Source organism: Natrix helvetica (genome assembly GCF_964273705.1).
Source record: "Natrix helvetica genome assembly, chromosome: 10".
NCBI lineage: Eukaryota > Metazoa > Chordata > Lepidosauria > Squamata > Natricidae > Natrix > Natrix helvetica.
The window spans coordinates 20,525,993-20,532,135 of record NC_138561.1 but is presented as its reverse complement, the minus strand read 5'-3'; positions in this window follow the sequence as shown (position 1 = coordinate 20,532,135).

Here is a 6,143-nt window from a genome sequence, read left to right as displayed (position 1 = left end):
TTGCTGGCTTGCTGAAAATAAGGATTTTAGTGCAGCTAAAGAAGATTTAGAGGAGAATGCAGAAGGAGTAATTTCCCAAAGAGGAAAGGTTGTGATATTTGGGACCTTTTGGTGTAAAGAAAATGAGAGGCGACATGACTGAAGTGTACAAAATCATACGTGGCATGAATAAAGTGGGCATGGGAAGCCACAGGTAGTTCTCAGCTTACCACGGTTTATTTCGTGACCGTTCAAAGTTACAATGGCACTGAGAAGCATGACTTATGACCACTTTTCACACTTATGACTGCTGCAGCATCCCCATGACCATGTGATCAAAATTCGGATGCTTGGCAACTGGTTCATCACAGCTGCAGTGTGTGTGTCTGTGTGTGTCATGATCCCTTTTGCGAACTTCTGACAAGCAAAATCAACGGGGAAACCAAATTCACTTAACAACTGCATGACTTATCTAAGAACCGCAGAGATTCGCTTAACAAGCGTGGCAACAAAAGTCGTAAGAATGAGGCACAGCTCGCCAAACAAATTTCTCGCTGGGCAAGATTAAAATTTGGGGCTGAATTGTGGCCATAAGTCGAGGACTACCTGTATTGTCCCTCCCAGACATTATCCCATGAAATTAATTCCTAAAAGAGTCCTTCCTGAACTCATAAGTTTTTGAATTATTTCTGTACTTCCTAGTACTTTGCATCACAGTGACTGTCATCGGTTTGTTTCAGCTACACTAATTTGGTGGGCTCAAGACACAAAATAATCCACAATAATACAGGTTCCTAGATAACACATGCACACAGGGCCCTCCATATTTACGTATTATTATTCACTCTTCCCCCCTCTTCCCCACCGCTTACTCCTATTATTACTATCCAACTACAACTTCTTCCGAATACAACTAGTGAAAACATGGTCTTTTGGGCTGCTTGCCTTCCATACAGAAACATACACACCTCCTACCCTCTTCTCTCTCTCCACCCACAAACTCAGCTGTTCCACAGCACAATTTTTATAGTAACTTTGCCATGTCGATGCTGACAAGAGGACTTTAAGAGAAGAAAACATCACAGATGCTTTCTGGGCAGCCTGCTCTCTCACAATCCCACTATTGAAAAAGGGAGTCCGTAAATACATTAAACAATTGCAGACGCCTTCAGACTAAATCACTTTGGAAGAAAGCCAACTGCGATACAAATACAACATGAGATCTAGGAGACCCAGAGTACCTATTTGATTAATAAAATCAATCAATCAATCAATCAATCAATCAATCAAAGTAGTTTCTTTTCATTCATTTGGATGACCATTTAACATTTTTCTGCTAGTGTGATGTATTGGCTCATAATTCACAGAGTTCAATTGTTTATTCCAACTTGTTCCTGAAACTTCGGCTTTGTTTACTTCTGCATTTATATTTTGTGATTATGTTATATTCATACAAAATCTTTCATGCTCGCTAATGTTGAGTTTGAAGGTTTGTGACCACCAAAAGGGCAAGGAGATCCCCAGTTCAGATTTTGGAAATAGTTCTTCCAGAAATCGACTTCAGCATCCAAGAATTTGGACTCTTGCCCCAGCCTTTTTTTGTTAGAGTTAAGAGTGTGCAAAACATTTCGAAAAACATGTCCTGTTCTGACTCCGAGGTTAAAACGGGCCCTGACTTTGGAATTAGTTTACTGGAAGAGTCTCAAATATTCTGTTCCAACCTCCAACTTTGAAACAGACCATTTTTGACCTCTTGTGAATGTACTGCATCTAAATATGTGGGAAGGGCCTTAATAATACTGAGATATGTGTTGCATAGATCTTGTACAAAAGAATGGAAGCTCTTTAAGGTATTTTTCATCTCATAAAATGTACGAGCCTAGAATATCCTTGGATGGATGGATAGGGCAGCTCAAGACCTTTGTTCATATGGTACCAGGCATGGATTGCAGGTTCCAAAGGATTTACACGATAGTCTTGTTTTTATGCTCAGGTAGCTAATCTATGGATCTAAGCAAATTTAATCTTCCACAGAAGCTACAACTAGCAATAAAGGCGTATAAATTGTTATAATTTTACAACTAAAAGCTACACACTAACCAGGCTCCATATAAGTACAATGTGTAGCACAGCCCAGTTCACATATTCTGGCGAGAAGTAGTTCCGAGGATGGGTTCTAACACTAGGAGTACTCATCTCAAACCATCTAATCCCCAGAGCCCACTATAACAGCATTGCCATAAAGGCATTAAGAGTTGTTAACCTAATTTTGTGAAGCTTCTTCTCCATCAACATTGTATTGCTAACTGGGACATACAAAACCTTTGCCAGACAAATCCTCGAATACAGCTCCTCTGCCTGGAATCCACACTGTATATCGGACATTAATACAATTGAGCGAGTCCAGAAGTATTTCACGAGAAGAGTCCTCCACTCCTCTGCTCACAGTAGAATCTCATGCCACTAGGCTCAAAAATTTGGGCTTGGACAACCTGGAACTATGCCGCCTATGATCTGACCTAAGCATAGTACACAAAATCGTCTGCTACAATGTCCTATCTGTCAACAACTACTTCAGCTTCAACCTCAATAATACTCAGGCAAACAAGAGATACAAACTCAACGTAAACTGCTCCAAACTCAATTGCAGAAAATACTTCAGCAACAGAGTAGTCATGCTCTATCTGACTCCGCTGTTACATCCTCTAACCCCCACAGCTTCAACCTTAAACTGTCTACTGGGGACCTCACCCAATTCCTAAGAGGTCCATAAAGTGGATAAGTGCACCAGTATGCCTACCATACCTGTCCTACTGTCCCCATTTATTTGTACTTATTTCCCTTGTTCATGTCCATGTTTATACTTATACCTGATATCTTGTACATGTTTGACAAACTAAATAGAATAAAATAAAAATTAAAAAAAGCAAGCCCAAAAGCTTGGAAGAATAAACCTTTGGTCCCAGTTACCAATTCAGATGAGATCCTGCAGTATAAACTATAGCTATGGAGATTTTATTTAAACAGAAGATCCGCAGAGCAGTAAAACAGTTGTTGAACGCGGCGAGTTCTCCATCTCTGCACACTTTTTCAAGGAGGAGGAATGGATATTTCCAAGGGAGAATTTGAGGTTGGATTAGATCAGAGGTGTCCAACCGTGGCAACTTGAAGACCTGTGGACTTCAACTCCCAGAATTCCCCTGACAGCCATACTGGGAGTTGAAGTCCACAAGCTTTAAAGTTGCCAAGGTTGGATACCTCCAGATTAAAGGTTCCATTTGACCTCTTTCAACTCTGTCATTCAGTGCTTAGGACTTGGTAACCTTATTCTTGTTAAATCTCTAGGTTGTGAGTTCCCCCCCCAACCTATTTCTGACAGAACATCTAAGGAAAAACTGGGGAGATACATTTTAAATGAAATAATCTTTAAAAAGAAAAAAAAAAGAATGACCTAGATAGAACAAGTCATTCGCTCTCTCTATCACTCTCATTCAATTGTCATAATTCTTATTTTTTACAAAATATCCAGTCCTTCTAATAGTCCATGATTAATTTGAATGTTCAAAGAAGAGTTTAATAGATCTTTTAGCTAAATATGGTTTTGAGAGTCCCTAGAATCTTGTTGGATATAATGGGAAAGTTCAGATGACATTGTTAATGGGTTGACTTTGTTAAACAGTGAACAAGATGAAAGGCGCAGAAATAGAGCAAGACTCGCCCCCAAATCCTTTCCCCCCCTCTTCTGCTGATGACAATTGCAGCAAATGATACATTTTCCCCAGCATCATTTTTTTTCTGATTAACTTAATAGCAATTATATTGAGTTTGTGTCTTTTTTTAAAAAAACCCTTGCTTTAGAGATAAAATGATTTATTAGCTGTTCTTATTATCTGCTCAAAAGTGAAAATGATTAATTTTTGTTCTTTTCTCTGAATGCAGACATTTTGCAAACATCGTGATTGCTGGGGAATGAAATAGCAGAACATCAAAAGAGCTAATTTAAAGGGGATAAGGTGCTATTTTAAAAAAAAATCTGATTTAATCAATGTTGTGGTATAAATAAAAACAATGACGATGGTCTTTCTTCATTTTTTTTTTGCCATTGCAAGAATCTGTGAATGTTTTGTTATCTGGTGAGAAAAAATGAATTTGAAGGTGTGTGTGTTTGCCATAGAAAACTGTTATTCCTACTCTTAAAGTCTTCTTCAACTTTGCCTTTGAGAAGAATAGATGATGAATAAGTGACCTTCTCCAAGATCTGAGTCTCCAAGACTACGAGACAATGGGCTGAAGAAGCAATAATTTATTCCACTCCAGTTTGGATTCAAACTATGTAGATCACGTATATAACTTAAGAAAATGACAGGCAGATGATTCAAGATGACTCACATTGATGAACGAAGGTCTCCTTGACTGTGGATTGGATTATAGTAAAGAGACCAAGGCGAACCATCTGTTCATTTCTCTGTAAGAAGATTCAAAAGGAGGGCTCCTAGCGTTCGCCTCGTCTTCCAGATGTTCAGCAGTTGGGGTGCCCTTAGAAATGTCGGCAATGTGCAATATTTTCTTCCGAGATTGCAATTTCTCCTTCATGTGTTGGTGGGAGAAATGAACAGGCTCCTTTGACACACTGTCCAAGTCACTTCATGCAGGCAGAACTCCTTGTCCAGAATTCTGCCTGTAAGCTGAAGCAGAGATGGAGTAGTTTGATGACTTCTTGAGTTGAGGTCCTAAGATGACAAAACAAACTGTGCTACCATCGAAGATGGTGCTTTTCATAAGGTCCAGCATGAGGAAACCAAAACCAGCCAGATGTTTGCAGAACTAGAGGCCTCAGCAGTTCAGTGACCAAGGTCTGAGGATTATGGAGAATTGTAATCCACTTCTGAGGTGCACGGTGCCATGCGCTTCCATCGGCTGTCCTGTATGGTAAGTATAAAAGGATACCATTCATGGAAAGACTCTGTCCATGTGGATCAGGAGAGGTGGAGACTGTAGATCACATGCTCCTTAGATGTTCCTTTTATATGGAGATTAGGAAAAAAACATATTCTGCCAATAATTGCTAGGCACCCTGGCCATTCCGACACAGCTTATTTCTAGTGGCTGCTTAAGGATTCTGCGTAGCAGCACTGGGGATTCGTCGCAAACTCGTGTCTTCTCCACCATAACTGGTCTAAGACTGTAATAATACATTGTTGTTGCATAACTAGTAGCTATCATGGGTTTGTTAACTTCTGAAGAGCTATTAGTTCCCCACCAACTGTTGCGTTGAAGATACATGCTACAATCAGGAAGTTAAAACTAGGCATCTTACACCTTATCGAGTGCAACACTATTCAAAGGATAAAAAGAGAGCTGGAGTTTTTAATGAGTTGGTGATGAAGGGGGGAATCTATAGAAAGAGAAACATGACATAGAAATAAATACTTAGATATACAAGATCACTTGTATGTTCTCTCCAAACTCAACCCAAATTAAGAGCTATAACATTGTATTACATAAGAAAGTTCTGCAATTCAGACTTTAAATAAGCAACTTTATTAAAAGAGCCTAAGACACTTACCTTATCCCTAGTTACTGCCATGTTCTATTAAAAGCCACAGTCTGTCGCTTATTACTCTTTGCTATTTTTTTCCTTAAAAAATTGTTGTGAGCTGAGTGAATCATTTACAATTTATTAACAAGATGATCATTCTGATGATACAGTTAGAGAGGTTTTCCATTACCTTACATGCTCACCAAATAATATATATATATATATATATATATATATATATATATATATATATATATATATATATATATATATATATATATATATATATATATATATATATATATATATATATATATATATATATATATATATATATATATATAAATATATATATATAAAGGTTTCCATTTCATACATAATGAACATCCTTTGTTCCTGTTTTGTTTTTGCTTTTTTGTTTTTTTGCAAACAAGTGTGGTTATTTTGTACATACTGAAAGCAAAAACATAAACAAAAGCACTGGTTAGTTTTTAAATAAATCCCAGTGTGCATTTGTGTGCATCTTTGTGTATACTTGTGTGAGTAGGTATGTATATATAATATATTCAAAAGAAATTATATGTATATATTTATATAACTTTTTTTTCAGTTTAGATGTGCTTGA